This window comes from Hyaena hyaena, unplaced genomic scaffold (assembly GCF_003009895.1).
Source record: "Hyaena hyaena isolate Hyena2069 unplaced genomic scaffold, ASM300989v1 scaffold_1942, whole genome shotgun sequence".
In the NCBI taxonomy this organism is placed as follows: Eukaryota; Metazoa; Chordata; class Mammalia; order Carnivora; family Hyaenidae; genus Hyaena; species Hyaena hyaena.
Window position 1 is genome coordinate 39,436 of NW_024082576.1, and position 17,925 is coordinate 57,360.

The 17,925-nt window shown below is 36.4% G+C and overlaps 1 long non-coding RNA gene across 1 annotated transcript in view; it reads right to left on the reverse strand.

The window, feature by feature from the left end:
- Positions 1-435: 435 nt before the first annotated feature.
- The window catches only part of LOC120227013, a 27,575-nt gene continuing 10,085 nt past the window's right edge, over positions 436-17,925 (reverse strand). The window contains exons 3-4 of the long non-coding RNA XR_005527142.1: positions 5,883-5,950; positions 436-753 (exon numbers count right to left, since the gene is read on the reverse strand). This is a non-coding gene — a long non-coding RNA (uncharacterized LOC120227013). The remainder of the gene's footprint in view (positions 754-5,882; positions 5,951-17,925) is intronic.

Below are 17,925 nucleotides of genomic sequence, written 5' to 3' on the forward strand. Positions count from 1 at the left end.
TTTTGAAGGCTTGTTAAAAAAATTGAAAACACTCAATAACATTGTGCAGATTTGCCTGCTGAAATGATAATATTTTGCATTTTTTGAGTTATATAAATTACATTACTTAATTTAATCTAATACTTTTTTAAAGAAAATTTAACATATATATATGGCCATATGTTTTTATTTCTGTTGGACATCACTGCTATAAAATAATGTTAGAAAGTTTGAAAATTTTAACAAAATATATCACTTATAATAAGGACACTTTCAAAATCCATTTTCCAATGATTAGTTTTCTATGCTTATGTTATAAGAATTAGGATCAAAATACACAAAGATGATAGACTAGGTAGGTAGACTAGATAGATAGACAGACAGATAGGTAGACTAGATACATAGATAGATAGATAGATAGATAGATAGATAGATAGATAGATAGATATCCATCAAAACCATCTTTCTTTACTTTATTCTAAGGGCTGTCCATGGTGGTGGGCTGTATAGAGTTTGACTTCTTTCCTCTTCTTCTTGGTAAGCATGAAGTCCTAAATACAACTAAATAACTTCAGGATACAAAATCACCTAGAAAATATGCACTGTGAAATAAGCATCAAGTCCAAGGATTTTACCAGGAATCGTCTGAAGTTGAATCTGGTTTCAGAGCCTTCTGGTGACCTTGGGAGACAGGCAGAGAGGAAGGCAGTCTAGGCTTGAACATAAACAGGCCCACCCGGGGAAGAATTCTTCTTCATCAGATTTGCCTTTAGTCTAAAAAAAGAAACCACATATAAACTAAACCCCAGCTTGCCGCTGCCATTTATTTAACGAAGTTTTAGAAAAGCAGAAACTTCACTATAGTCAGTGATTTATTACCCAGGGGAGTTCAAGGAAACTCCCTCATGTGAGCTATTCATTTTCTTGTTCTGAACATCCCAAATCATCTCAGCAGGAGGGGATGTGTGTCCCTGACCTTGGCCGCTTTCTCTGGTTTGCGTTTTCATTTGCTAAATAGGTCACAGCACATTGTTTATTCTGGCCCACAGCTCCAGCAACGCTGTGGGATTCCCTTTCCTCAGCCTTGCCCTCTGCTATTCTCTCCTTCAAACCCCCACCCTCTGGGACTTGCACAAGCACTCAAGCAACTTAAATCGTGCTTGAGTCCACATGAACAACCAGTTCAGCGGTTTCAACGGAACGAGAGATAGACTATGATTCTATTCAGTCTACCAGGCAGGCAAATGAATGGAAAACAGTCATGTTTGAAGTTTGCCGTTGCAAAGATTAAATAACTAGCTCGAGTGTACTTCCACTTTCTAACCACACCTACGTTTTAAGTGGACCTGGCTTTTGTTCTTTTTAGCATTATTTTTATAGGTTCTGCCTTCTTCCAGTTTCCCTTCTTTTGTTTTTCTCCTTTCAATTTTTCTGCTTCTGTTACATATCTCCCCACCCCCGAGCCAGCAAGGGTATCGAAAGGCTACTTTGTCTTCATAAGATTTCTGATAAAAAAAAAATCACAAATTATTTTGTGGGTGATTGGGTCTTACCCCATCCTGCGAGGCAAGAAAAGAACAAAAGAGTAATATATAATGTGAAAGACTCTCAAAAGAACATAGAAGAAAGGAAAGGCATTCTTTTCACTCCAATTCTGCATCTTCTCCATTCAACTTGCTTTTGTTCTTATTGAAAATTTTTCATTTCTCTAATCTCTTTTTGCACAATCGAATTTTCCCCTCTCTTCCTCTGAGCATGTTGTATAATTCCATTTTATCTCCTCTCTTAGTGCATCAATTATACTTCTTAAAAAAAAACTTCAGTGGTTACACTAGAGTTTGCAGTATATATTTTTAACTAATTTAAGCCCACCTTCAAATGACACTATAATGCTTCAGGTACAATTAAAGTGCTTTAAACAGAGTACCTTCATTCTTCTTACCATCTGATACATTGTTGCTATTACTCTGAACAGGTATCTTTTAGATCAGTTAAGAAAAACATTGCATTTTATCTTTATTTCTTCTCCAATGTTCCTCTTTATACGGATCTGAGTTTGTGATCTATATCATTCTTTTCTCTGAAGAACTTCTTTGAACATTTCTTACAGGGCAAATCTGTTGATAAATTCCCTCAAAATATTTGTTGGAGAAATTCTTTATTCCTCCTTTATTTTTGAAGGATAATTTCTCTGGATAAAGACCTCAAGGTTAGCAGTTTTTTTTTTTTTCTTTTATTTCAACACTCTAAATATGTCACCCTATTCTCTTCCGGCTTGAAAGGTTTCTGACCAGAAGTTCCCTATAGTTTTTCTCCTTTTTTCTCTCGAAGGATAGCAGAAGATGCCATCCCAGAACACGCCACTTGTCACAGGATTATTTGGAGCTGATGGTAATTGAGAAGAAACAGATACAAGAAAAGCTCTCTGCTCTCTTCCATCTGCCTAAAAGCAGGACTTAAATTTGTAATGGTGCCCTCCCTCCCCCACCAACACATCTCTACCAGGAAAGACAGAAGTTAATCATCAAAGACAACTAAAAACCCAGAGATTTCAGCAGAGGAATCTACATAACAGACTCTACTAACTAGTCCTTATCTATCATTAGTTTCCCTATAAATTTACCCTCTCAAAATACATTATCTGAGAAACTTAAAGTCCTTTTTTTTTGTCTTGTAATTTCTCTGAAAATTTGGGGTTTTTGGTAAGATGCTATATAAACCCCAGTTCTAACCACCTCTTTGAGTTACTAATCACTGAGTACTCCCGAGTGTGTGAGCCTTGTACATAGTAATGCACATCTTTGTCTTCTCTTGCTAATCTGTCTTTTGTCAGCCTATTTTGTTTTTAAGATCTTATTTTTAAGTAACCTCTCCACCCAGTGCAGGGCTGAAACTCAATACCCTGCGATCAAGCATCACATGCTCTACCCACTGAGCCAGCCAGGTGCCCCTTGTCAGTCTGTTAATCAGGGCCTCAGACAATGGCCCAGAATGGGTAGAGTGAAAACAGTTTTTCTTCTCCTGTGCTGAACAGATAGTCTCCCCTCCCCACCTTTGGCTTTTATCAAGATTGTTTCTTTGGTTTTAATTTTCAGCAGTTTAAATATGAAATGACTAGGTATGTAGGGTTTGTATTCCTTTTATTTTTTTAAAACTTTTTTTTTATCCTGCTTAGTGTTGCCTGAGTTTCCTGTATCTATGGTGTGGTGTCTTTCATTATTTTTGGAAATATTTCAGCCATTTTTTATTCAAATATTTCATCTGTTCCTCTCTCTTCTCCTTCTGGTATTCCAATTATGAGTGTAGTCATATTTCAGTTTGGGAAATTCCTAGTGACAAATCTTCAAACTCACTAATTCCTTCCTTGGCTATGTGAAGTCTAATGATATGGTCATCAAAGGCATTCTTCATTTCTGTAGCTGAGTTTCCATTTCTTGGCTTACATCTTTCACCCCTTCGTGAATACTGTCTACTCTTACACATTAATCAGTTATTTTAAATTCCCTGATCATTCCAATATTGGTACCACATCTGAGTCTGTTCCTGATGCTTACTTTGTCTCCTTAAACTTGTTTGTTTTGCCCTTTGTTGCATCTTGTAATTATTTATTGAAAATCGACATGGTGGGCCTTTAGTGTGAGAATCTATGCTCATCTGGCTAGAAGTTGAGCGATGTTTAAAATTTGCTGTAGTTGTGGCTGCTCAAGGCTCCAACATTAGTGTCCTTGGCTTTGCCTCCATGTTAGAGACCTTGCGCTTCCCTGAGAACTCTCCCTCAGAGGCAGTGTACGTGCCTGGCAGCTTTCAGTTCTAATCCATAGCTATTACATTGGGGTCTGTTAGTGTGGTGTTAAGGTGTGAAGGTGAGGGGCTATTTTATAACCTTATGATTGCATCTCAATCTTTCATTAGGCATGTCTTTTGGGGCCGTGACCCTCACAGGTGTATTCCCAGGGATAGAAGCTTTTTGTTTTGTTTTGTGTTAACCTGCATCCCTCGCTCTCTTCTCGGGCTACAGTGTTATGCTGACTCCTGTTGACTGTGAGCCTCTCTCCTCAGGTGAGAAAGCAGGGTAGATTGGGTTGGAGTGGAGGAAAGCCCTTATCCCCCATTGTGTGGAGGCTATGGCAGAGTCTTTGTCTTGAAGAATGGGCCTTTGCTATGGAAAAGCCTCTGGGTGTAATTGATAATAGTTAATCTTCCCCTCTGCTGCCAGAGCCATGAGAGGATCTTCCTCTGATCTTCATTCACTGGAAGAACCTGGTGGAATTTGCAGAAGCAAAGGCCACAAAAGTATGGGGGGACGGCCAAAGCCTGTAGCCACCAGAGTTTCTCACTGTTGTGTTAGTCCATACTCAGCCTCCAGGGTTTTTTCAAAATTATTATTTAAATGTTACGGTTCCAGCACTTCTGCTCTAGATAAACAGATATAAACTGTAACTTTCTAAGGTTGTCTGCTTCTCCAGATTCTGGAATGGCAATTTATCCTACAAACTTAGTTCTCCAATGGGTCCAAAAAAAGTAAGTCAGTTTGTCCAGTTTTGTCTTGTAAGGACAAAATGACAAATTCCAAGCTTTCTGCATACACAGCTGAAACTGGAAGTATCCTCATAACTGAAACTCCCCTTCTGAAGTTTATCCTTAAAAGTATGCTTCAGAGCATTTGATCACAGATGAGTTTGGGCATGGCTGCCATACAGAAATGCCAATCATCTGTCAAGTGTCTCTCCTCTATTACATCTTCATTTATTTCTTTTTCCTATTGAGCAAATATATATGCTGGGCTTGTGGGAATGGGATAACCCTGGGTCCTCTCTCCTTGGTACATTCACAAAATCCTCTGAAACTAAACTTCCAAGTTAGTCTATATAAGGGGGTCCATATTAAGTTTCATAACCAACATTTTTTCTAAGCAATGATAAGACTCTGTCTTAACTCAGTAGCCATCCATTGAGTAATATATCAGAGAAGATATTAGATATCATTGTATTTGAGTTCTGAACTGCCTTGCCACAGAATAGGTAATGGGCTACCAAGAAACTTTGGTGAGAAGCTTATTTTTAGATTTTGGAGTGGCAGAGGAGATCCTATTAAACCTTGAATCATCACTGGAAATGCGAATTTAGCTGAATAAAAACAGGAGTTGGCTCTGTCGACTGAGGGTACCGATTTCCAAGTTAACAAAAGGGAACATTTCTCCTTTAGGTTAAAATTGAGGAGGGGCGCCTAGGTGACTCCGATGGTTCAGCACTGGCTATTGACTTTGGCTCAGGTCATGATCTCCTGGTTCTTGGGTTCGAGCCCTATATCTGTCCCTAGTGGAGCAGAGCCTCCTCAACTCTCTAGTGTGCTTGTGCATGCACATCTGCAGATCCCTCTCTTTCTCAAATGTAAGTAAGTAAACTCTAAAAAAACCAAACAATCAAGAAAAACCCTCCATCCAGGATGCAGTAATTGGATATAAGAAAGAAGAGGAAAAAAAAACCAAAGGTATTTCCCTCTTTACACAAGAACAATGAATTCATTCTGATATCAAATAAAATGTTATGATTCTTCTGTGATCTGATGCTTTATTGTATTTAGAGATTAAACTACCATTTAGTCTTGGTAGATAAAGGAAATGCATAAGTTCTAGGACTGTGAATAGTAGGGTGTGTGTGTGTGTGTGTGTGTGTGTGTGTGTGTGTGTTGCTAAGCATTATCAATTGCTAAGCAGTTGATAAAATGTTAGAGATTTAAAGATCTGAATTTTTATCATCTCTTATGGATAAGCTATATTTACTCTTTGAAAAAGAGATTACAGGAAAGTAAAGTCTCTACTTATTTTTATGTAAGACCATGGAAATCAAATTCTCAACTAGGAACTATTTATGTTTTGCTATAGAGGTTTATACTTGCCTGACCTTAGATTGGCAGCCCAGGAAATCAAGGTGGATTTTTTTCCCCCTCTAACTTACTTCATTGATGTCACCTGAAAAAATTTGGAGAGAGGGTTTTTTGAATTAGTTTTATCTCAGTAACCCTCAAAAATGCTTTAGGGTATGGTAGGTTATATGGAGAACACAACTGTCAAATGTTCAAGCAACTCTTGTTGATTTAAGTGTAATTGATCAGGAGCACTATATGAAAGAGCGTGGTACAAAAGACAAATAAAAGGCCTCAGGCTATTCCATGTATTGTCTGTGGCTTATTGTACAAAGCTGAGAAAGTCTCCTGTAGTCACCAAGCCACAGCCCCCCACTGTTCTGTCCTTTTAGTATAAATGAAAGATAGCTAGTTTCTTGATAGGAACATTCCATCCTTAAGGGGGTATTTTAATGGTCTCTGGAGTATAGAATTATTTTGTGGCAGCTTTGACCTCTAATCACCAAGTTCTTTGTAACTTAGAGTCTTTTGTGGATGAGGATTCTAATAATCGTTTCAATTTGTATTTAACATCTCAAAATTGAGTGCATAACAAAATAGTAAGTGATTTCATGAAGTATTGTGCTATGGACAAAATTAGTAAACTATAACAATTCAAACTGTCAGTAAAGTCTTTTCTTTCTGAAGGACTGTATTTGGAAATTCATGTAAGCATGTACAATGTTCATATGTGTTTTTTCACTTATCACCATGTGTTTGTGTGTGTCTGTACATATTCTTCTGCTAAACATAAATGATGTCAGGTTTGCTACAATATGAAGTAATGGTTTCTTCCAAGAATTGTGTGCTTGCAGGGTTAATTCAGGAAGGTTATTGCCTAACAACCACATAGCAGTCATATCTCATCACCTTCAGCAGGAATAATTTATAGTTTAATCTTACATGCAGGCATATTAAATTAGTATTACTCATCAGAACCTGCTTATTAATAAAACAAGCTGAATTAGCCACTGGAGAATCATATTTGGAAATTCAATGACAATTTTACATTTTTAATAAAGGCTCAGAAATATTATTGCAAAGCAGGTGGTAGAGAGAACTGTGGTCAAATTTGACATTCATTAATAATTGAAGTGTGGAACGTGACAGAGGTGAAAATTGATATTGATTTCTTTCCTCTAATATTTGGAGGAGTTCTAAAAGGTAAATAAAATGAGATAACAAGACATATCAAGTCTCACTGATTTCTTTGATCACCTCCTCCCCACATGAGAATTCATATCACTCCTTCACCTACCATGTTTTGAATAATTCAGTGCCCATAGTCTTTCCAGTTCAATGCATTATAAAACACACTCAAGCTGAGTTTCAATCATATTAGACTGAAAGCTGAATTTTTTATGAAGGATTATTTAAAACAAAATGCGTCTTGAGCCCAACAGCCTTTGAAACCAAACAATCCTGGGAGTTCAGTAAGGAAATGTCAACACTGTGGAGAATTTTTCGATTCAGAAAATTAAAGGAATCCTGTTTGATGTATATTAACCATATCAATATTAACAACCTTCTGCTGGATTTCAGCACTGATTTGAGAGCTCAGGTATTATTGGTCTTGTATTTTAACTAGTTGTGAAAGCACTGAGAGAGTTGTTCTTGGGTTGAACTTGACCTGCCTCTGGGAATGTTTTCTGTTCCATCCATTTTGAAAAGCTTTATTCAAGTGGATTTCTCGCCTACTTCTTATCACTTGCACCCCTTGGGAAAATGAAAGATGCTCAAATATAGATGTCAACACTGCAGGTGTTTTTTTGGTAATAGTGTCTTTCAGTTTCCCATCTTAAAAAAATTATATTTCTGACCACCCATAAGACTTAAAGGCAACTCGTTTTTCTGAAATACACCTGGATTGTGATGCCAAAATGAACAAGTAATTCCAAGCTTCCTTTTGAATTTTGAGTCATAGCTTTATGTTACAACTCTACTTGTTCAAAAGTTAGATCATGGTGGTTCCTTCCTATAACTTTCAAATAATTAATCAAAGTGGTTTTCAATGGGCTTTCTAGTTAGCAAGCAGAATATTACTAATTATCAGTCATATAGTATCTTGTAATTTCAAGTAAGAGAAACTCATACATAAAATGTCACAATAGCCAAGCATACCAGCTTTACAATTTTATCATTCAAGATTTTTTTTCCCTGCCAAGTTACCTTGAACCTTAGACTACTAAGAATGTCTTTTTCATTAATTTTAAACATTGCCCTCTTTTGCATTAAAAAAAAATGGTCACAATTTGAGTCGCCTGGGTAGCTTAATCAGTTAAGCACCCGACTCTTAATTTCAGTTCAGGTCACAATCTCACAGTTCGTGGGTTTTAACTCTGCTTTGGGCTCCACACTGCCAGCACTTGAGAATCTCTCTCTCTCATTCTTTCTCTGTCCCTCCCTTGCTCTCTCTCTCTCAAAATAAATAAACTAAATTTATTTTAAAATTTTTTAATGTTTTATTTATTTCTGAGAGTGAGACACACAGTGTGAGCAGGGGAGGGTCAGAGACAGAGGGAGACACAGAATCTGAAGCAGGCTCTAGGCTCTGAGCTAGCTGTCAGCACAGAGCCTGACACAGGGCTTGAACTCATGAATTGTGAGATCATGACCGGAACCGAAGTTGGACGCTTAACCAACTGAGCCACCCAGGTGCCCCAAACTAAAAATTTTTTAATGGCCACAATTTTTTAAGTGAAATTAAAGAAAAAACAGGAAAGTAGGAGGTCATTCAAGATATTCCCATTAGGCATTAAAAATACAAAGAGACAGATAGATGCTCTGGGGTAAATAGCCACCTTCTATTCCAAGTGACCATATGTCCAATTTTTTAGGCATCAGGAACTCATTTTATAATGCAAGTGAGAAGATTGACTGGCTGAATGACCCCTCTTGAATATAATTTCAAGTAGCCTCTACATAAGGTTGTCTAGATCTTGCTTCCTACTCCAGAACTGTGCAGTCAATCAAATTAGAGTCTTTCTGAGGCCATGCTAGAAACACCCAGTGAGGTGACTGAGGTACCTGACAAAAATGGAGGAGGAGCAAAAAATTTTTCCAATTTTCATTTTCCCTCATATTCTATATACTCTACAAGGGAAATCTATCTGGATCAGAATTCCTTTTATTCTTAGCCATTGTTAGTTCGGAGACTGAAGTAGAAAGCTAAAAAACAAAATATAGAGTCCGGAATATGTTAACTATCTTCTATGCAACGGCACAATTCAGAAGGTTTTCTGAAATGAAGGGATTGCCTTTTAAAAACATAGCCCCTAGTCCTCTCAGTCTGAACAAGCAAACATGAAAAAATGTTTTATAAATCCAGCAGACAAAAACACTAACCACAAGCAAATCAAAGAAAGGCTTATCCCATACCAACAGTCAGTGGCCATCTCGAAGGAGGAAGAGAGAATTCTCCAACACTCTCCTTGACTTGGCAGGGCTCAGCACAGCAACTATTATTTCCCAAAGTAAAGACATTAAGAATTGGAATAAAACTTCCTGAAATGTCATCCTCTACCCCTGAAAGCAGTTTAAGGGAGTGTTCAGAAACCAGAACAAAGAAAATTAAAGAGAAAAGGCCCGTTTCATATCAGGAAACCACAGAGGTTTGTCTGGGTAATAAAATGATGATGGGACTTTTTTGTCTGCTTCTTTTTTATATTTATGTACTTAAATTTTAGACAACATTTTAAAAACACCCAATCGGAATGATAAGTATTTCCATGTGTATCAGCATTTCAATCCTCAGAAAAGCCATGTTAACAGTTATTTTTTCCCTTTTACTTATGTGGACACTGAGGCTGAGTATAGCAGTTATGGAGTTTTCCTAAATGATCAAAATGTGACTTGGGGATTTGGCTTCAAATTCCCAAAATCAAAATCAGTTGTTCTCATTAGGTCTCGGCTAACTTCTTAAATTTCTATTTAGGAAGAAAGGATAGCATGAAGGCTTGGGCATAGAAATCATCTAGAAATCACTGGAGATACAGGGGCTGTATACAGTTTCATGTATAATGGATTTGACTTGCATTCTTGTATCTAGTTTTCTTTCTGTACAACTGTCAGATAAGACGAAAGAAATTGGGTAATATTTGTATCGGCAACTAATCACAGAAGAACTGCCTTTAGCTTTAACAAGAAGATCCTTTTGTGATCTCAGATTAACATCTTTATTCCTAAATGGAGCATAAATAACATTTATTGGCTAAGATTATTTGCAATAGACAAGGCTGTTTACTGCTTACCACCTAGCAGATGACTATTTGGGAGTCTCTCTGAGTATGCTAACAGAGAAAAAAGCTGATACTGAGCTCTCATTTTACAAGAGTGAATTTAAATTAACTTCAGTAGCCAGAATTAATGAAACTGGGTAAATGATGCAAAGGTATTCTACGGGGTATTTTGTTTTAATTAGAGATAGGAAATGTGAGTCATTAGAGGTTTTTAAAAATGTTGCATTCTGTTACTCTCCCATATTTTAAATCTAGGAATATAAAAAAAAAAAACTCACCCATGTTAGCCATTTTAGTTCAGTTTTTAATATGTATCCGATCTGAATTTAAATTGAGTGAATAGGAAAGAGTCTGAAAAAGAGAATATCACCTGGAGGTATTCAGGTACAAGTAATAAATCTTATTAGAAGGTATCTGTTTACTCATAGGCAGCTCTGTAATTTACTCTAAAGCTACTACAATTCAAACATTATGGAATTACTACATGAATGGACATATAAATAAATTGAACAGAAAAGTATGTCACAAATAGTTTTAAATATGTCTTGAAGTTTGATCATGATAAAGTGAAATTGTAATCTATATGTCTAAAAATATTCATTAAAATTGATGCTGAGAAAACTGTCTATCCATTTAAAAGAAAATAAAGGTAGGTGTGTCCCTCATACCCAATACCAAAATAAATCACACCAGTTCCACATGTAAGGAACTTAAAATGTTGACCCTCCATCCTAACAAGATTTGTCTTTTGCAAATATTTTTTCCTACTCTGGCTTACCTCTTCATTTCTGGAGAGCGATTTTCACAGAACAAGAATTTTCAATTTTAGTGATGTCTAAATTAAATTATTTCTTTCATGGACCATGTCTTTGGTGTTGTATCTAAAGAGTCAATCCAATACCTAAGGTCATTTAGGTTTCCTCTTGTGTTGTCTTCCAGGAATTTTATACTTTAGTATTTTACATTTAGGTCTATGATCCATTTTGAGTTAATTTTTATGGAGGGTATAAGATCTGTGTCTAGATTCTTTTTTTTTTTTTTTTTTTGCACATCCAGTTGTTCCAACACCATTTGTTGAAAAGATTATCTTTGCTCCATTGTATTGCCTTTGTTCTTTTGTCAAAAATCAGTTGACCATATTTATGTGGGTCTGTTTCTGGGCTCCTCATTCTATTACATTGATCTGTTTATTCTTTCACCAATACCATACCATCTTGGTACTGCAGCTTTTTAAAAAAAAATTTTTTTTTCAGTGAGAATTTTATTTTTTAGAGAGAGAGGAGTGTGAATGGGGGAGGGGCACAGAGAGAGTGAGACACAGAACCTAAAGGAGGGCTTGAACTCACAAACCATGAAATCATGACCTGAGCTGAAGTCAGACACTTAACCAACTGGGCCACCTAGGTGCCCCTTGGTACTGTAGCTTTATAGTAAGTCCTGAAGTTGGGTAGTATCATTCCATCAAATGGTTCTCTCCTTCAGTAATATGACGGCTGTTCTGGGTCTTTTGCTTCTCCATATAAACTTCAGAATCAGGGGGCATGGTTGGCTCAGTTGAGTGAGCATCTGACTCTTGATTTTGGCTGAGGTCATGATCCCAGGGCCATGGGATTGAGCCCGTCGCCAGACTTTGCATGAACTGAGCATGAAGCCTGCTTGGGTGCTTTCTCTTTCTCTCTCTAAAGAACAACAACAAAACAACTTCAGAATCAGTGTGCTGTTATCCATCAAATAACTTCCTGGAATTTCTATTGCTATTGCATTGAATTTTTACAGATTAAATTGGAAAGAATTGACATTTTGACAAACTTGAGTCTTTTATTCATGAACACAAAATATCTCTCAATTTATTTATTCCTTGATTTCATTAATTAGGTTTGCAGTTTTCCCTTACATATTTTATTAGATTTTTACTAAAGTAATTATTTTTTTATAAAGTTGATTTATTTTGAGAGAGAGAGAGAGAGGAGGGGCAGAGAGAGGAGGAGAGAGAGAATCCTGTGTGGGGCCTGAACTGGAACCAAGAGTCAGATGCTTAATCAATGGAGCCACCCAGGCATCCCTTATACTAAAGTATTCAAAGCATTTAATTTTTGTTGGTGCTAATGTAGATGATGCATTTTTATTTCAAAGTTCACTTGTCCATTGGTAATATATAGGAAAGCATATGTCTTTTGTATATTAACTTTGGATCTTGCAACCTTCTTGCCATCTCTTGTTAGTTCCAGGAGGGTGTTTTCTGTTTGTTTGTTTTGTTTTGTTTTGCCAATTCTTTAAGATTTTTTGTATAGATGACCATATCATCTGTGAGCAGTTTCATGTCTTTTTTCACAATCTGTACACTATTTCTTTTTTTTTTCCTTACTGCATTAGCAAGAACTTTCAGTACAATACTGAAAAGGAATGATAAGAGAAGACTTTCTTGCCTTGTTCTGAATCTTAGTGGGAAAGCTTTTAAGTTTCTCCCCATTAAGTATGATGTCAGCTGTAGGGTTTTTGCATATTGTCTTTATCAAGTTAAGATTGTTCCCCTCTATTCCTAATCTACTGAGAGTTTTTGCCATGAATGAGTATTGTATTCTGTCAAATGGTTTTTCTACATGTATTGATAAGGTCATGTGGTTTTTCTTTTGACATGATGGATTACATTGATTTTTGAATGTTGAACCTGCCTTGCATTCCTGGGATAAGTTCCACTTGGTTCTCTTTACACTTTTTAGATTCAATTTGATAATATTTTGTTAAGGATCTCAGATACAATTTTTATCACATTTCTCTTACAGAAGTTTTGTGATCCTAATAAATTTAAGGTATTAATTAGTCCCATCTAATTGTGCTCTTTATTCACCACAGCAGAACCCTGAGGATAAATTCAGGAGCCAGTTCTGGGCTAGAGATAAAAAGTTGAGAGTAATTATTATTAACGATATTCTAAGCTATGAGATTGGATGAGATCATCAAGAACATTTAAGTGTGGAAAGAAAAAGATGGAATGAAGGAGCAGAGCCAAGAACAACCCAGCATTTAGAGATTAAGGAGATGAGTTGGGAACAGCAAGGGAGATTAAGAAGGGTTGCCAGAAAAGTGGAGAAATCCCAGAGTGGGTGGTATTCTGGAAATCAAATGGAAAGAGGTTTTCCCAGAAATTCTAATTCCATGAATAGGTTAAAGGTGTTGAAAAATAAAATCACAGAACTTGTACACAATATTGACTTACAGATTTCCTCTGTATCCTTCCTGTATATTTTAATAATCTGTTAACTCTCTACATTGCCTCAGTGTCTTTATATTTAACAATGGATTACGAATTATAGATTATGATTTTGTTTATAAAGTGAACTGTATTTTATGAGTAGTATAAGTTTTAGATTATCAAATTGTACTTGATTACTTTTTGTATTTCCTTTTCTTTTTAAAATATAATTTATTTTTTAGAGCATTTAGATCTCATAGCAAAATAGAATGGAAGGTACAGAAATTTCCCATATATTTCCTGCCCCACACATGCATAGTCTCCTTCATTATCAACATCCCCCCACACCAGAGTGGTATATTTCTTACAGCTGATGAACTTACAATTATCATTATCATCCAAAACATCAGTATCACCCAAAGTCCCCAGTATACATTAGGGTTCACCCTTGGTGTTGTACATCAGTAAGTTTGAACAACTGTATAACGATATGTATTCACGTTACCATATCATACAGTGTAGTTGCACAGCCCTAAAAATCTTCTGCATTCTATTTATCCTTCCTCCTCTTCTTAACCCCTGGCAACTACTAATCTGTTTACAGTCATCCCTCCCCTCTGTCACAGCCTTGCCAACCACTGATCTTTATATACTGTCTCCACAGTGTTTCCTTTCCAGAATCTCATATAGTTGGAATCATACAGTAAGTTGTTTTCTCAGATTGGCTTCTTTCGCTTACTAATATGCATGTAAGGTTCTTTTATGTCTTTTCATAGCTTGGTAGCTCATTTCTTTTTAGTGCTGAATAACATTTCATTGTCTGGTTGTACCCTACTTTATTTATCCATTCACTTGCTGAAGGACATCTTGGTTGCTCTCAAGTTTGGGCAATTATAAATAAAGCTGCTATAAACATCCTTGTGTGGGTTTCTGCGTGGATATAGATTTTCAAGTTTTGATCACTCTAATTGAGAAACTTGCTTTGTTTTATTTTTGACTTAATTATATTTGGTTTCCTGAATTATTCCTGTTTCATTCCGGGTCTGTTTTTTTGCTTGTACACTTTGTTGCTTTCATACATTTTCCCAGGTCTTCTCAGTTTTTGTCCCATTGAATCCTTTCTTTCTTCCAACGTCACTTACTTATTGATTTACTTATTTATTTACATAGAGAGCTAGAGTTCATGGAGTTGATGTCTGTTACAGGTATTCTCTGCCTTTGTGAAGGTGTTTTCTGTCCAATTATCCTCTTTTATGACTGAGAGCATTGTTTACCTATTTAGAAAACGGGACTCAGGGTGGTCTCTCATTTGTCTCCTCAATTTCTGTGTGCATGTGTGTGTATTTGTGTATGACTGTAGGCTCTCGAATACCATTTTCAAAGTCGATGTAAAATATTTCTATTTCTTGGGCATATGTAATTCTCATGATAGTGAAACTTGTAAAGATAAATTTCTCATACTTTTTCTCTGGAAAGAATCATCTTTTTAACAGATTTATTACATTTTGCTTCTTTGTGTTTTCTTTGGTAAGTATTATACATAACTTGATTTTAAAGTGAAAGGAAAATTGATAAACAGCTGAAGTTCATGTTTTCAAGCTATATATTGAAACTTCAGAGATACTCACAAAATATTTTCATTAATTGGCAGAAATGCCTCTGTCCTGTAGAACAGCCAGTAAAGATAGATAGCTCATTGATTTTGGACAATGAAGTCTTATATTAAAGGAGAATAGGGGGGGTATTCTTCCCAGATTTTGAGAACTCTGCAGCTTTGTATTTCTACATATGTTTTCCACTATAGTAAACAAGGAACAAACATGTAACAAATTTAGATTATTTTTTTATCCACTAATTTGTTCATCATCTGAAAATTCCTTTGAGCCTGCAATTACTCATGTTATAGAACTATCTTTACTTACTCTGTTAGCGACCAGGCCTGTTTGGTAGACCAAATTATGAAGGACACCTATGAACCTACTTTGCTCATTCCTCAGACCCATTAATTACTTTTGGGCATTAGTGTAAAGAGATCTTCCCTTGGTCCATGCATGTGTGTGTGTTTATTTGTTGTGATACTACGATTAGGCTATAGTAGCACTGCTGTGGGCTTTTGTTCTGGCAAACTTTTTTGTTTCTTACCAAGAAACGTCTTTATTGGATTCATGCCAAATAAGCACCTGCCTGATTCTTCATACCTCTGCTATTTAATTATTATCCTACTTTGTACAGCCATGAACTTGGTCAATATTTGTTCATTTCACCCTTCAATTTATATACTCTTTTTTAACTCATTTCTTTTAAAATTTATTTATTTATTTTGAGAGAGTAAAGAGTGGGGGGAGGGTGGGCAGAGAAAGGACAGAGAGAGAGGAGAGAGAAAGAATCCCAAGCAAGTTCTGCACTGTCAGCACAGAGCCCAATGAGGGGCTCAAATTTGCGAACTGCAAGATCATGCTCTGAGCCTGAACCAAGAGTTGGATGCTTAACCAACTGACCCACCCAGATTCCCCAGTTTGTATATATTCTTATAAAGAGAGTTTATTTCTATCACACTGATGGTAGACTACATCTGAGCACGCTCAAAAGAGCACGGGGAGTTATTCATGGGGAGGATGCTCTCAGAGGCTGACTGACTGACGGTCTCAATGCTGTAGAATGACCTAGTGGCAAACATACGGTTCTTGTGCCTTCCTGCTTCTGATAATAGGTATTGACAGACTCTGGATCACAACAGTTGAATGCAGCAGGGATAATTTTCCTCTATGTGTAGCACAGCTATGCCTAAGGACATATATCTTATCTACCATTTATCTTTTTTTTTTTTTTAAATACCACATAAATATAACGCTGTGACTTTCTGGGACAATAAAGTTTCTCTGACTATGACAGATTTGAAGCAGATGCCACTAGTTAGAAACATTTCTAAATTATGTGACTTGGGTTCCTTGACCAGGTTGAAAAACTGTTTTTCCTCTCAGTTCCCTGTTTAAACAAGGTGAAATTAGTCTAACCTATGTGAACGAAAAGTCAAACCATTGATATAACATGCTCTTTTTATTGTTATTTTGAGCTAATTTAATAAACCCTGAGGTGGTATTGTGTTACTAGTAATTACTAGCATTTACAGATTATTTTCTCAGTCATGCACTGCCTTAAGCTTTTAAGAAGTTTACTTATCATTTACTCCTTACAATAACCCTCTGAGATTGTTACTGTTATTTATCACCACTGGTGAAGAAGCTCAGTTTCAGTTGAAGAAATTTCAGCACAGAGAGGTTAAATAACTTGCCAACCATTGCACAGCCTAGAGTGGTGGAGCTGTAATTCAGACCCTGAGAGATCAGCTCCTAAACATGCACACTTAGTTGCTATGCCACTCGGCTTTATCAATGACCATCACATTTATTTAACTGGCCTTTTAATTCAGATGAACAATTTTTTCTCGGTTGCAAAGAAATAATTTGACAAACCTGGATAGCATTGCTTGGGATGCAAGTCTGAGGCCACATCTGAGAAGCCTAAATAAACTATGTGACTCCTACAAGCACTGGGTATTTATTCTGAGGCTTATTACATGAGTTTGCATTAAAAAAATAACAGGTCCTGTTATGAATAAGTATAAGAATGGCATTCTACAGGGGATATAGCCAACAAATGTAAAATTCCTTTAGTGGCATTGAAAAAGTGAGAAGGTATTTCCCACAACACTAGGTGGTGGTTGAACAATGAAATTTGTTCACAAACCTTAACCTGAAAGTACTGTCAATATGCTGCTATCATTCTACTCAAAGTCCCTTGTTATCTCCTTCAACAAATAAGAATGGTGAGATACAGTCTCAGGTGGTATAGTATGAATAAATTATTTGAAGTTTGTGCTAAACCTGTACCTTAATGAGTGTCTTCAATTTGGGGGAGATATAGATTCATGATTTCCATTCTTTATGCATATTATCACCATATAAACTAATTCCAGGAGAAAAAGCTATGGTTATATAGAGCTTATCATAGAGTGATACACTCACTCAGGGGTATTTTATAAACGCGAGTCACTGGTAAATTGAGGGCAACCATTAACCAATAAATTATCCTAAAACTAATTCTTCTGAGAGGTCCTTTATTCCAATGGTGTTCATTGCCTTCCTTCTCTTTTTCCTTTGAAATTAAGAACTAAGCCTTATTATAAGGTTCACCTTTTAATTCTCCTGCCATATAACTGGGCCCTCTCCCTACCAGACGCCACCAGATACCAAAAACAAGTTCAAGTACTTTGGGGTCATGGACTCAAGTTATTTCTATAGAGTTAAACTCCTGTCCAAAAAGGACTGATTCTATGATAAATATATGAGGAAACAAATTGGAAAAATGATTGGAATCAATTGCGTATGTGAGAGACCAGCAGATACGTGTGTCTGAGTAGATCTCTTAAAGAGTAATAATGTTCTTTTGCAACTATCTTTTCCCATTCCGTTGGTTGCCTATTAATTTTCTGGGTTGTTTCCTTGGCTGTGCAGAAGCTTTTAATCTTGATGAGGTCCCAACAGTTTATTTTTGCTCTTGATTCCCTTGCTTTTGGGGATGTGTCAAGTAAGAAGTTGCTGCGGTGGAGGT